The following is a 15,037-nucleotide window of genomic DNA, read 5'->3' as shown; positions in this document are numbered from 1 at the left end:
TAGAAGGTGGATGACAGTGATGAACGGTTGCTTGGCTCTCTGTTGTTCTTCTGTTACTCGTGATCATAGAAATAAAGAAAGCAAAGAAGGTTGAACCTGTTGCAGGAGCGTAGTTTAATCTTTTCGTCCATCACTGCAGGGATCACAGACCTCGACACACCATCCGACGTACACCTTCAAAAGTGTCACATGCCCCCGCCGTGAGTTTTGTATGGGACAAAATATACTGAGGCGACAACAGTTGGGGGATAGCTATATTCACATACACAGATGGCTGCAGTATCGCTACACAAGGTATAAAAGGGCGATACATTGGCGGAGCTGTCATTTGTACTCGGGTGCTTCATGTGGAAGGGTTTCCAACGAGAATTAACAGACTCTGAACGCAGAATGGTACACTACTGGCCATAAAAATTGCTACATCACGAAGATGACGTGCTACAGACGCGAAATTTAACCGACAGGAAGAAGATGCTGTGATATGCAAATGATTAGTTTTTCAGAACATCCACACAAGGTTGGCGCCGGTGGCGACACCTACAACGTGCTGATATGAGGAAAGTTTCCAACCGATTTCTCATGCACAAACAGCAGTTGACCGGCGTTGCCTGGTGAAACGTTGTTGTGATGCCTCGTGTAAGGAGGAGAAATGCATACCATCACGTTTCCGACTTTGATAAAGGTCGGATTCTAGCCTATCGCGATTGCGATTTATCGTATCGCGATATTGCTGCTCGCGTTGGTCGAGATCCAATGACTGCTAGAGGAATATGGAATCGGTGGATTCAGGAGGGTAATACAGAACGCCATGCTGTATCCCAAAGACCTCGTATCACTAGCAGCCGAGATGACAGGCTTCTTATCCGCGTGGCTGAAACGGATCGTACAGCCACGTCTCGATTCCTGAGTCAACAGAGGGGACGTTTGCGAAACAACAACCATCTGCACCAACAGTTCGACGACTTTTGCAGCAGCATGGACTATCAGCTCGGAGAGCATGGCTGCGGTTACCCTTGACGCTGCATCACAAACAGGAGCGCCTGCGATGGTGTACTCATCGACGAACCTGGGTGTACCAATGGCAAAACGTAATTTTTTCGGATGAATCCAGGTTCTGTTTACAGCATCATGATGGTCGCATCCGTGTTTGGCTACATCGCGGTGGGCGCACATTGGAAGCGTGTATTCGTCAGCACCATACTGGCGTACACCGGGCATGATGGTATGGGGTGCCATTGGTTACACGTCTCGGTCACGTCTTGTTCGCATTGACGGCACTTTGAACAGTGGACGTTACATTTCAGATGTATTACGACCCGTGGCTCTACCCTTCATTCGATCCCTGCGAAACCCTACCTTTCAGCAGGATAATGCATGACCGCATGTTGCAGGTCCTGTAAGGACTTTTCTGGATACAGAAAATGTTCGACTGCTGCCCTGGCCAGCATATTCTCCAGATCTCTCACCAACTGAAAACGTCTGGTCAATGGTGGCCGAGCAATTGGCTCGTCACAATACGCCAGTCACTACTCTTGATCAGCTGTGGTATCATGTTGCTGTACACGCCATCCAAGCTCTGTTTGACTCAATGCTCAGGCGTGGTGGTTGTTCTGGGTACTGATTTCTCAGGATCTATGCACCCAAATTGCGTGAAAATGTAATCACATGTCAGCTCTAGTATAATATATTTGTCCAATGAATACCCGTTTATCATCTGCATTTCTTCTTGGTGTAGCAATTTTAATGGCCAGTAGTGTAGTTCAAGCTAGACGCATGGGACCTTAAGTTTCGGAAATTGTTAGGGAATTCAATATTGCGCGATCCACAGTGTCAAGAGTGCGAGGAGAACATCAAATTTCAGTCATTACATGTCACCACGGATAAGGCAGTGGCCGACGATCATCACTTAATGTCCGAGAGTAGCGGCGTTTGCGTGGAGTTATCAGTGCTAATAGATAAGCGACATTGCGTGAAGTCAACTCATATATGAATTTAGGACGTATGTCGAACGTATCCGTTTAGACAGTTTGGCGAAATTTGACGTTAACGGGCTATGGCAGCAGACGACCGCCGCGAGTGGCTTCGCTAATAGTCTGTCATTGCCAGCACCACCGCTTCTAGGCACTTGAACATGTCGGTTGGACTTTAGATGACTGGAAAACCGTGGCCTGGTAGGATGAGCCCCGAGATGGTAAGAGCTGATGATAGGGTATGGATGTTGTGCAGAGCTCACGATGTCATGGACCCACGTTGTCAACAATGCACTGTGCAGGCTGGTGGTAGCTCCATAATGGCATGGGCTGTGTCCACAAACAATGGACTGGGTCCTCTGGTAAAACTGAACCGATCAGTGACTAGAAATGGTTATATTCGTCTACTTTGAGACCATTTTCAGCCGTTCATGGACTTCATGTTCGCAAACAACGATGGAATTTTTATGAATGACAATGCGTCATAGCACAGGGCCACAGCTGTTCGCGATTGGTTTGATGAACAATCTGAGAAAACTAAGATTCCAAGTACCACTTCTCAGCCATTTACCTGTGGCAGAATTTTCTAAAAAAAACCACGTCCTGAACTCCCACTCAAGGTTTTTCCTTTAGATCGCTTAATTAGCTACTTTCCCAACTTGAGAGGGAGAGAAATTCTCTCCAATGTGGAGTGATTCCTGGCTGTCCTGAAGGACAAGAAAAAAAAACTTGTAACAATAAAAAGCTGCTGGGCTTCCCACGAGAATGTAGAGACTAGTATATCCCCGCCAGCCTGTCTCACTCCAGTTTCTAAGATAAGTTTTGGCTCTGAGCACTATGGGACTTAACATCTGAGGTCATCAGTCCCTTAGACCTTAGAACTACTTAAACGTAAATAACCTAAGGACATGACACACATCCATGCCCGAGGCAGGACTCGAAGCTGCGACCGTAGCACTCGCGCGGTTCTGGACTGAAGCGCCTAGAGCCGCTCGGCCACCGCGGCCGGCTAAGATAAGTTTAATTCGCGAAAAAAAAAATCCACGAAGCTGCTCTCTGAGCGGAAAGGTCTTATAAGCAGCATAGCTCAGTATACTGGACTATTTAGAAAACGTCTGAGACTGCCCAGCATGTGTCTGCAGTTTGTGAAATCCTGGCCGCACGCGCCTCGCTGGCACCAAAGCAATTTTTTTTTTTTCTTTATTGTCATTTTAATACCTTATATGAGGTAGGCTGGCAGCGGCAAAAGTACGCCGCTCTTCGGCCAGAGATATTACGAGTTCGTGTACGAGTCTGGGGAACTGTCAAAGGGGAAAAGGTGGGGGAGAAGGGAAAGGGGAGAGTGTGGATTCCAGTGGAAGAGGAGAGGGGAAGGGGAGGAAAGAATGTAGGGGGTAGGGGAAGCCTGGCGGGAGAGGAGGGAGGGAGGAAGGGAGGAGGGAGAGAAGGGAGAGATGGTGCCCTAGGGAAAAACACAGGGGGTGGAAGGGAAGGATCAAAGTAGAAGGGGTAGATGGAGGGGATGAGGGCATCATCAGGGAGGGGGAGTTGGCAGAAACCACCTTGGGCGAGGGTATGGAGAGTGGAGAGATGGAGAGGAGGTGGGACGTGAGAATACAGGTGTGGCAGTGGACGGGGGTGGGAAAGGATGGGAGAGACAAGTGGGTGAGGGGGAGGTGTAGAGGATCCGTTTCCGTTCGAGGAAAAGGAGGAGGTGTGGGAATGGAATGAGGTCATACAGGATGCGTGTGAGGGAGGGGAGGCGGATGCTATATGCGAAGTGGAGTGCATGGCGTTCCAGGATTTGAAGGGATTTGTAAAAGGTAGGAGGGGCAGAGATCCAGGTGGGATGGGCGTAGCAGAGAATAGGGCAGATGAGGTGAAGCAAACAATATGGGACCTATAAATACGTACTTGGTGGCCAGTGCCTGGGACGCCATTCCCTTCTCCAAGCGGCCTAATCTTTAGAACTAGTCTCCCCCAGGAACCTCCAGGGGCTGAGCAGTTCTGGGACCAGTCCAGTTTTTGGGAAAAAAGTTTGAGTTTTTAGGCCATATTTTTACTGAACAGGGAAATGAACCAAGCCCTAGCAAACTGCAAGCAATACAAAATTTAGGTACTCCGTACAACAGAAAGACATTGCGTGGCTTCTTGCAGCTCATTAACATCTACAAAAAGTTCATTTTGATAGAAACCCTTGCTACCCCAGGTTTATGCACGTTAACTAGTAAAACGCTGCCCTGGGTATGGGATGCCCAAGCAGAACAGGAATTCCAACAACTAAAAACGTCATTGGCAATGACCCCAGTTTTAGTGCAACCCAATTTAATGAAAGAATTCTGTATGGCCACCGACGGTGCTAAAGCTGGGTTAGGGATGGTATTATTTCAACAATATGAAGAAAACGGAAAGTGGATAAGAAAGACAATAGCTTTCGCTAGTTGAATACTTACCAAATGTGAGAGAAATTACTCGATCACAGAGTTGGAAGCCTTGGCAGTACTATAGGGGCTTCGTGGGTTCAGATACTTCCTGTTTGGTAGTAAAACCAATGTGTTTACTGACCACAAGGCACTGGAATTTATATTTGAAAATGACGTCACCAATACATTAAAACAGTTAAGCAGGGAACAAGAGAAAGACCCAGATCTCGCAACAGTCAAAGCTAAGTGGAAAAACCGTGAATCAAAGGTCGTTAGACAATTCTGTCTCATAAAGGACAATGCGTTGTTCTACAGACGTAACACAGATACAAGTTTATGGGTCGCGTGCATACCACAGGATTTTATAAATAATTATATTTGGTGCACTCGTTTGAGGAACAGTCATTTTCGTCATAAGTAATGTTTTAAAAAAAATTAAAGATGTCTTGTCGCTTCGCAAATATGCAGTGAAGAATCAGACAGGTTTCGACTAAATGTAAGAAATGCCAGAGAGTAAATCATTTAACTTTTCAAACGAGACCACCAATGTTCCCTATCATTCCGGAGGAACTGAGACACATAGCAGCTACACATCTCATGGACGCATTCCCTCGCACACATAGAGGTCATGTATTCATTTTCGTGGTCCTAGAATTAACGTCGAAATACGTGACGTTTACTCCCTTGAAAAACGCAGCTGGGAGCAGTATCAGTAAAGCTTCGACAGATTGGTCATGTCGATAAAATGCTGTCGGACTATGGACCACAATATCGTTCAGCACAATGGCAAAATACTCTGCGAAGGCATAAGATTAAATTCATTTACATTTCCAAATATATCCCGAGCGCCAACATGGCTGACGAACAATGAAGGATTTGGGGACCCTCTGTCTTTTGTATTGTAGCAAGCAGCACAACAGGTGGGACAGACATTTGAGTTCCAGGATGTCGTAAATGAAATGCCACATAGCAGTACTTTATTACCTCCAATAACTGTTCTGAAAAATAAGCCAGCACCGGATAAAAGTCGGGAAATAATTAAATTCACACCAGTACCCAGAGTACAACATCAAAATCTAGTAAAATTGGCACTGAGCAATCTAAAGGCTGCGGCGTTAAATAGAAAGAGCCTGGCACACAAAACGGCAACCTCATGAGTAGTTTCACTAGGACAAAAGTATTTGTGAAAACCCACCATCTCTCTCTAGCAAGAAAAAACATCAAAACCATAAATTCTTTCCGGTATATAAAGGCCCTATGGAGGTAAGTAAGGTGGTTCATGATAATGCAGTCGAACTGATTAACCCAAAAACAGGAAAATCATTGGGCTTGCACCATGTGAGTCACTTGAAAGTGTATAAAGGGTAAAACAGAAGAAAAATTAGATGTCTCAGATATCCAAATTCCAATGAAAGAAAAATGTAGAAGTAAAAAACTAGGGAAGTTAAGAAAATGCATACAAATAAAATTTTTTGTACTTACCTCATTAAAATAAATTGGTTAACTTTCTCAGTGTATCAAAAAGATAGTTGTGAAGGAAGAACAGTAAAGTAAGAACTAAAGTAATCATTCTGAAGAGGAAATGTGTTATGGGAAATGAGTAGGAAGAAAGGAGAAAGATAGAGATTAGCATGTGGGTAGTTTGACGAAATAGTAGTAGATTCTCTCTTAAAATGTAGCGTAAAGTAGAAAGAAGTTGATTTTGTGGACGGAAAGAAGCCATGAAATTGTGTGTGTTTAGTATTGTCTAAGAAGGAAGTATTTATTTGTGGTTTGTTCCGTGAACATTTTGTTGAGGAGACATTTATGAGAGTATGAGAAGTATTTATAATTTGCAGAAGTTACCACAAGTTAATGTTAAAAGGAGATGTTAGGGAAATTGATGTAAGAGGTTGTTAGGAGATAAGAATTAAGAGGGAGAGCTGAATGATTAAGGAAAGCGAGAAACATGTTATTTCTTTGAGGTATGTAGAAAGAGGGATGTGGGTTTGACACAGGGATGATTTCAATAAGGAAGAGTAAGATAGAGGGAAAAAGTAATATAAAAGTTTACTGTTTGGAAGAAGGAGGTGGGATAACTATAACTGATAAAAGTACAAACTCTAGAACAATGGAATTGGACAATGGAGAAAGTTTTTAAAGGGAGACAGGAAGTAGACATACATATTGTATTTTGAAGTTCTGTTACAGCTTATGCCGCAAAGAAGGAATTGCAGAGAAAAAGTATCCAGAGTTGGAGTCAAGGTGCGGAGTTTTATAGTATGATGTTCCTGTAGTTAGAAAAAAAGGGACAGAATAATACAGTAAACTTCATCACCATCAATTTTACTCTTACTATTACTTGTGATGAAGCTGAGGAAACCGTTAAATTTATACTAATACTGAAAAGAAAAAAGAAAGTGTACATGTAGAATGGGTATAAAAGATATTGATCTGTTAAAAGAGATGTAAAGTTATGAAGAGATTTAATAAGATGAAACTTAAGTATACTTTTTAATAGAGAATTTTTGTAAAGTCTCTTAGTAGTTTAGTATTTGTAAAGTTTGTAATGTATCTTAAGGGAGAAGGGGTTAATGATAATTTTTGCTTTGATAAAGATTGGTAGAGCAACCCAAAAACTAAAATAGGTGGTAATACGAGGTGCGGCTAGAAAAAAACCGGACTGATGCTGGAAAAAACATTTATTTACAATTATTTACAATTTCATGTTATCTCCTTCAATGTACTCTCCTCCTCGGTCTCTACACCGCTCCATACGAATTTTCCACTGTTCATAGCAATGCTGCAGATCATTTTCGGTAAGTCCATACATTACTTCCGTCGCTTTTTCTTTTACTGCTTCAACAGTCTCAAATCTAGTTCCTTTCAAAGCTGACTTGACTTTAGGGAAAAGAAAAAAGTCACAGGGGGCCAAATCAGGTGAGTAGGGTGGATGATCTAATATGGGAATGTTGTGTTTTGCCAAAAACGTCTTCACTGACAACGCACTGTGAGCTGGGGCATTGTCTTGGTGAAGGATCCATGACTTTTTTCTCCACAAATCGTTCCGTTTTCTCCGTACTCGCTCACGTAGGATAGCCAGGACGCTAATGTAGTAATGCTGATTCACTGTTTGTCCCTCTGGTACCCAATCAATGTGCACAATCCCTTTGATGTCAAAAAAAAAAATCATCATTGCCTTGAATTTCGATTTTGACATTCGTGCTTTTTTTTTTGTCGTGGAGAACCAGGAGTATTCCAATGCATCGATTGGCGTTTAGTTTCGGGATCGTAAGTAAAAAACCACGATTCATCGCAAGTAATAACATTTTGTAAGAAGGTGGGATCACTTTCAATGTTTTCCAGGACGTCAGAACAAATCATTCTTCGGCGTTCCTTGTGTTCAATTGTGAGACACTTTGGAACCATTTTTGAACACACTTTGTTCATGTTGAAACTTTCATGAAGAATCTGCGTAACACTTTCCTTGTCAACTCCTGTTAACTCAGACACTGCTCTGATTGTTAAACGGCGATCTTGTCGAACAAGTTTACCGATTTTTTCAATGTTTGCATCAGTTTTTGCTGACAATGGTCTGCCACTGCGAGTGTCATCACTGGTGTCTTCGCGGCCATCTTTAAATCGTTTAAACCACTCAAACACTTGTGTTCGCGATAAACAATCATCGCCGTACACTTGTTCTAACATTACAAACGTTTCACTTGCAGATTTTCCTAGTTTGAAACAAAATTTGATGTTAACACGCTGTTCTTGCTGTACACTCAACATTTTCCGACGCACAGACAAAACGTCAACTACTTAAAACAGACGCCACGGGCAGACTGAGTGCAGGAGGCAGATGAAACTCGAGCAGTAGGCGGACCGAGAGTCACGTGACAGGCCACGCGACTTTCAGCCTTATTGCATTCGTTTTATTGTTTCACCAGTACTAGTCCGGTTTTTTTCTAGCCACACCTCGTAATATGTAAACTAGAAAAATTTGGGGTGCAAGACGAACAAGGGTGTTCAAAATGTTGTATTATACGCGAAGGCATGAAGAAGAATGCAATGTCATCACGGTCAGATCAATGGAAAAACTGGGTAGAGCAGTTAGGCGTGAAAGAAAGCAACACTATGTGTGTAAATGCCTTTTTGGCGGCAACTGTCCAAGAGGATAACACCTCTGTGGAAAAGTATGGGGATCTACGACAAAACCTGGATAGAGCCGACATGACGCTATCTTTATGCATGTGGAAGTCACATGCGATCTTCATAACAACAGTTCTGCTAAAGTGATAGATACTTACCACTTACGTCACAAACTGTTTAGAGCAGCATATGGAGATATGATGGATGTCCACCAAACTATAATGGAGGCGGATGTGTTACATCAATGACAAACAAGTGTTTGAATTCACCGGAAGAAGAAGAGGCGCGTTTCTGTAATCCAAGGTACAGGATGGCGGAACATTTCCTGAACACTCAGGGGGATAATCAAGGGAAGCGATGGACGGATGTCAAATCTATCCTGAAGAGCAAGCTCATACAATGAGGGATGCACAATACTATAAGAATTGATTGTACAATAAATAGGGTAAGCAGGTCTTAAATCCCAAGTCCCGGTTCAGAGAAGAACGAAGACACACGTGAGAAGATAGCAAGATGCAACAAGAAAACAGGATTCAATGCAGAAGATTAGGAAGAAAGAAGTTCTGGACCAGAAGAAATCAAGAAAACTTTCTAAATCTCTTCCTATATAAGAGCATTATTGCATCTACTTACCAAAAGAAAAACCCATTTTTTAACTGTTGTAACAATACAAATGTCCAATATATTCCTTATGGCATATCGCAACACTTTCAAACGTATCACCGAGAGATGAGAGACGACTATTCGTACAGGAAGCGGGAGACGAATTAACCAACGATGGATTGGCATAAAGATTCGAGGATTGACGAAGAATATAAGTTTTTATACTGCTAATAATAGATCTTCAATATAATTTCGCCATGGGTACATGCGAAATGGAATGAAGGCAATCAAGCATTCACAGTACTCGCAAACCTTCTGTAGCCTTTCTCATTGTCGACCGTCATTCCATACTCATAGAAGACACATCGAGGCACATGAAGATGAGGATGACAACTTCAATGAATCACGTGGAAGATAGATGAGAAACGACATAATAACGTGTATCTGGTTAAATTGAAAAAGTTGTGGACACAAAGAGTTGGTTATTGTTTAAATATATATAAAAATGGTTCAAATGGCTCTAAGAACTATGGTACTTAACATCTGAGGTTATCAGTCCCCCAGACTTAGAACTACTTAAACCTAACTAACCTAAGGACATCACACTCATCCATGCCTGAGGCACCATTCGAACCTGTGGCTGTAGCAGCGGCGCGGTTCCGGACTGAAGCGCCTAGAACCACTCGGCCACAGCGGACAGCTTAAAAATATATAATTTTTGAAGAATTTTGTGTAAGAAACAGATTTTTTGTTAACAATACTTTTGAATTTCTCTTAACCTTGACAGATAAATGACATTTTTTTCTGTATTTCGTATTCTGACAACATAACTAGGTTAAGAAAATCAGGTGTTGATATCGTCTTTTGATGCTAAGATTTTTGTATATAATGTGTTTGTTGATGTATGGGTTATGTACAAAAATAATTTGCAATTTGATGAGGTTGGTTTGATGATTACAGGGTAATTATTAGGAATAGAGATTTAATATTTTTGTAAAAGGCAATGAATAATTTATTTCTTAGGTAAAGTTATAATGCATAAATTTAAGATTTTTGGGGGATATGACCATGTTTGTGATGTTGAATAAAAAAATAATGGGATTGTGCTTGTGAAGTTATGGAAATGGTACTTATAAATATAAGATGATTTAAGAAATTATTGTAAGGGATGAAACTTCCTTGAATTATAATTGCTATAGAAGCTACCAACAAACATAGAAAGTGAGGTTGAGAATAAGACATAAGTGCTGAAAAAGGGAGGGTAATCTTAAATGTAGGTTTCTTCAACTTCAGTATATCTCCATCATTATTTAAAATAAATCTTGATGTCAAATAAAATTTCTTCTCAAATTTAAAAATTATGACTGGCACAAATTTGCATTAAAGTCAGATGCAAATATACAGTACATAAATTGAAAGAGAATGTCTATTGTGTTTAAATTTAAAATTAAAATTATAGAAAACCACAGAACAGAAAGAAAAGGCTTCATATTAAAAAAAAAATTATTAAGTCGGAAAACTAGTAAAACATGTTAAATTCTGGAAAAACATTAGCTTTTGTACTCAGATCTGTGGTATATAGTAAATCAATTGTGTTGTAAAAACAAAGATAGACCGAAAGAATACCTGTTTGGGCTACGTCAAATTAAAATAGAGAGTTGGTCTATATAAATTCAGCAGTAGAGAACAATTTTGCAATGACTCCAATCAATTTTTTAACTGTTGATTGACCCAGCACAAAACTGAACATGGAAGAAGGCGGATATATAAGGTGGCAGCTTGAATGAATGTTAATTTCGCACTTTAAATGGGATTCTGTATGTCTTAACGAGTAGAATAATATGTCACATGATATACTTCAGTGACAGTCAGCAGATTTGCCTGTCAAAATGTACTGTACGTTGTGCAAAAAGGTATGACACTCGATTCGACGGTATTAACAGACTGAACCCAAATCCTGCATCTCAATGAGCGAAAGGTGAAAAATAAAAGCTGCTGGAAGAGATGCTTGTGTTTGGGACAAATTTGGGTTGCCCGGCCACGGCCTACGTACAGTGAAATGTTTTTAGCAGGCTGTGACCCGTGGCAAGGGAGACGGCGAATGCCCCAGGTGGTCCATCGAAGGGAGCAGGCGATGGCCAAGCCCTGCCTGCGACGGAGAAATTCTTTAGAAAATAGCATTGGGGTATTTACAGACGGATATAAACAGGCTTGAGACGCAATTAAATAGAGTCACATTCTGATCACATGAAAGGTCTGTGGTGCTTATAAGATGCCTCTTACGTAAGGAAGACATTTTTACCAGTTTTAATAAATTATTGTATCTTATTGATGTATTCACGATAGTTAGGAAGTGTAGTCCGTAGCCGGCCATGAGTCGGAGAGCATTTCCCACGCTGGCTGATTAGGTGACGAAGCGACCATATGTCGCGCGTAGTTGGGTGGTGCTCGGCGCAGGACCGTAGCAACAAGCGTCAGCCTGGGAAATACACATGACGGGAAGTACCGCCATCTTGGCGCCAAAGTCACCGATTTTGTTTATTTATATTTAATAATTAAAGTCATTTATGACAACATGAATACTAGGAGAAGCTTCTGGATGTTTAAAACTATTTATCATAATTTTGCCTCGTTAAAATTCACACCCGTTCATTAACAAATGCATATCTTAGTAAGTACGAACTTTATCGGAAATCCACGAACTGTGACGAAACTAGTAGGAGATACGGACTGCGCGCCAAAGTCGGCAGTCGGCGTTAAGAGCTCTTCCTGTCTTGTTTGACGGTAGCCATGCTCTCGGTTACGAGTAGTTGGTGACATGAGTGTTTCATTATTGATCTAATAGGAATAAAAGTGATATTACGGCATTCTGAATGTTAATTCCGAGTAAATAGATACCCCAAAGTTGATCGACAGCAATTTCAAATAATTAGCTTCCACCGACAGAGACATCCAATGCGCCAATGGACAATCTGCACGGGACGACATTTACGAGAGCTGCACCGCGCACAGTTAGGAGGATAGTCCGACGACACGACCCACCAAGGCGGATCAAGGAAGGTCCGACTTACACTCGCAAATTCCGGGTGGAAATGCTGACCAGTTATACTGTACGTCACATATACCACCCTCTATGGACTCGCGGCTAAGCTGAGTAATACCAGTATCAGTTTAGAAGCGAGGGGAGCTTGCATGCTCTTGTGATGTACAAGTGTAGCTTTTAGGCATCAGGAGTGGGCACAAAATGTCCGATTGTCCGAAATAAACTCGGCAGGAGTAGAAGTGGTGAGATGACGGCACAGTTTGAAGGTACTCCCTTTGCAATTGGCGGTATAGTTTCCACTAGATGAAAGGAACACTCCCATTGGTCTAAAAAGCCGTGACGTGAAGCATGAAAGGACACAGGTGGGGGACAGTTTGCTACGAAAGACAGAATACCGAAAACTTCAGCCACTCTGCTCTGAACCAGCGTCAATGTTGAACAGGGCGCAATACTATCTGCACGACACAAAAAGAGGAATTTTGTGTGATGAGGGAATGGACAGAGAGAAGAGGAGGGGGAAGTGAGCAGAGAGAGGAAGCAAAATAAGACAGAAAGGGAGAGGGGAGTGGGAGATAGACAAAGACAGGAGGGAGGAGAAAATGAATAGACACAGGAGGAGAAAGTGGAGAGAGAAAGGGAAGAAGAGATGGATTGAGAAAGGAGGTGGAGGTGATGTACAGAGATGGGATGGAGAAATGGACAAAGAATGGGGGATAGAGGAGGTGGACAGAGAGAGGGGATGGAGGAGTTGGACAGAGATAATGGGTGGAGGAAGTGGACAAACGGAAGGGGTGGAGGAGATGGGGCTAATAGTACAGCAGGTTTATGTATTTATTCCAATCTTCTATTAGTCCATCTACACCTACCCCCTCTCTCTGTCCATCTTCTCCTCTCTCCTGCCTGTGCCAATCACCTCATCTCCCCTCGCTGTCTATCCATCTGCTCCTCTTTTCTTCTCTTTCCACTTTATCACGCTCACTCCAATAGGAGGCTGGTCAGTCCTACCACCGCAGTATTTCTTTCCAGATTGTAGCTAATATGTGTACCAAGTTGGGATGAAATCATCCCAGGGCTTTAGGTGAGCTTTTATCTGTGGCTCTGCCCACGTTCGCACATCTCAAATATATTTAACATATATTTAAAAAATCCATACGTATTTGTATACATACTTCACCTGTATATCTAGCATCTTGGAGTTTCATTTTCACGCAGCTCAATGTTTATAAGGTCGTATCCCCTCAGCTTTCTGCTGTAAAGAGATATAATTTTGCAGGTACTTAAAGCGGTATCTGTGCTTACTGTCTGCGAAATGCGTTGCGAATAAAGTTAGTGACAACGAAGTAGTAAATTTAAACGTCTTGCATGATGCGTCGTTTTTCACACATATCATTATTTATGACGTCATACCTGCTGAGCTGTGTGCCCTACAAAGATATACATTTTCCGGTACGTTCATATGTATATTTGAACACTGTCTCAAAGCTCTGTCGTGAATACAATTAGTAGTAAAGAAGTAGTTAGATAAAACGCCATGCTTCATACGGCAGTTTTACTGCATGAGCAGCGAAAATGTAGTAAGCGATAAACATTTTCCCTGTCAGCATTTTGTGGAGATCGTCAGCGAGTAGAATTTTCGTGAAGGTTTGAAATTATATGTAATGTTTGTTGCAAATCTCTAAAGTGCTGTCATGCACAAGTGCTGGATGACTAAAATATGGATATTTACACGTCGAGGGCTGCACTGCATTTTCACCCTAATACACGTCCTTTTGGTAGTGTGGTGTGCGTACTGTAAGACCTTCGGTACTCACACCATCAGATTATTTGGCTTGTCGCTCTAACGAAGTAGGCGAGTGTCAGCAATGTGTCTCATGGTCTTATTGTGGCGTGTTTATCTTCTGCCGTTAGGTCAGATGATAGAAATGTCACTTGCACGCTTAGAGTAGCAGATTGACGGTGTCCAACTTTACACACAACTTGATTAATTTTCACACACATATATTAAAATAATAACAAGCATAAAATTACTTAACTTGATTCTGGATGCTATTTACAATTGACGATCTGAAGTTCCATTGGTCTTGGTACGTTAATCTTATTCTCACATATCTCTGATACTTGACAAAGTGTCTATACATTTATCTTCATGGCTATGTACAGGAATATGATAATCTTATTAGGTGCAGACTGAAACTTGTTTATAGACTGGTACAGACTAATGCAAACTGGTATAGACTGGTGCAGACAAATGCAGACTGACCAATCGGAGGTCTGTACACTTGTTATAATACCTCTGACGTTCAGGTATTACAGCGCGAGTGTGATCCGCGAGGAGAAAAGGTTCTACGTTAGCAGCAATCTCATTGGCTGTGTTACATATTAATATGTGGATCGGCAGAAGAAGAATTTGGTCCGTCTCTAAGGCAGCGCCATCTCGTAGTGCGGAGACGGACGAGCGCTGCGCCTGTGCTGTTGTGCTTAGCGTGGCGCACTCTAGTGGGAAAGTTGTGTACGCGCTGACTACGTGGAACTATGTACACAACAGATAGGCAGGTGGTTCTTACCCCAACAGAAATGATTTCCAAGCATTAAATGACGTGTGTATCAAGTTTGGTTGAAATCAGTCCAGTGGCTTAGGAGGAGATACATATATACATATGAACTAATAGATGTAGATAAAGTTTTATAATATGTATGGATGTATAACGGAACAATGCTTTCTGTAAACCAATCAGTCACTGTACTGGCAAATAATAATTGTCATGCCTAAAGTTGTGTACGTAGCGGCAATGCCACAAGTCTGCGGTTAGGAGGACGGGGTGAAAAGTAATGCCTCACAATTTTATATGAAAACTATAAAATTCTTTAAA

The 15,037-nt window shown here is 41.8% G+C and overlaps 1 protein-coding gene across 1 annotated transcript in view; it reads left to right on the top strand.

The window, feature by feature from the left end:
* Positions 1–15,037, top strand: part of LOC126471298 (uncharacterized) — a 146,589-nt gene that overhangs the window by 108,686 nt on the left and 22,866 nt on the right. The gene's annotated exons all lie outside the window — the stretch shown is intronic.

Source organism: Schistocerca serialis, chromosome 3 (assembly GCF_023864345.2).
Source record: "Schistocerca serialis cubense isolate TAMUIC-IGC-003099 chromosome 3, iqSchSeri2.2, whole genome shotgun sequence".
Lineage (NCBI taxonomy): Eukaryota > Metazoa > Arthropoda > Insecta > Orthoptera > Acrididae > Schistocerca > Schistocerca serialis.
The sequence above is the reverse complement of the archived record's forward strand: the minus strand, read 5'-3'. Positions and strand labels throughout refer to the sequence as shown.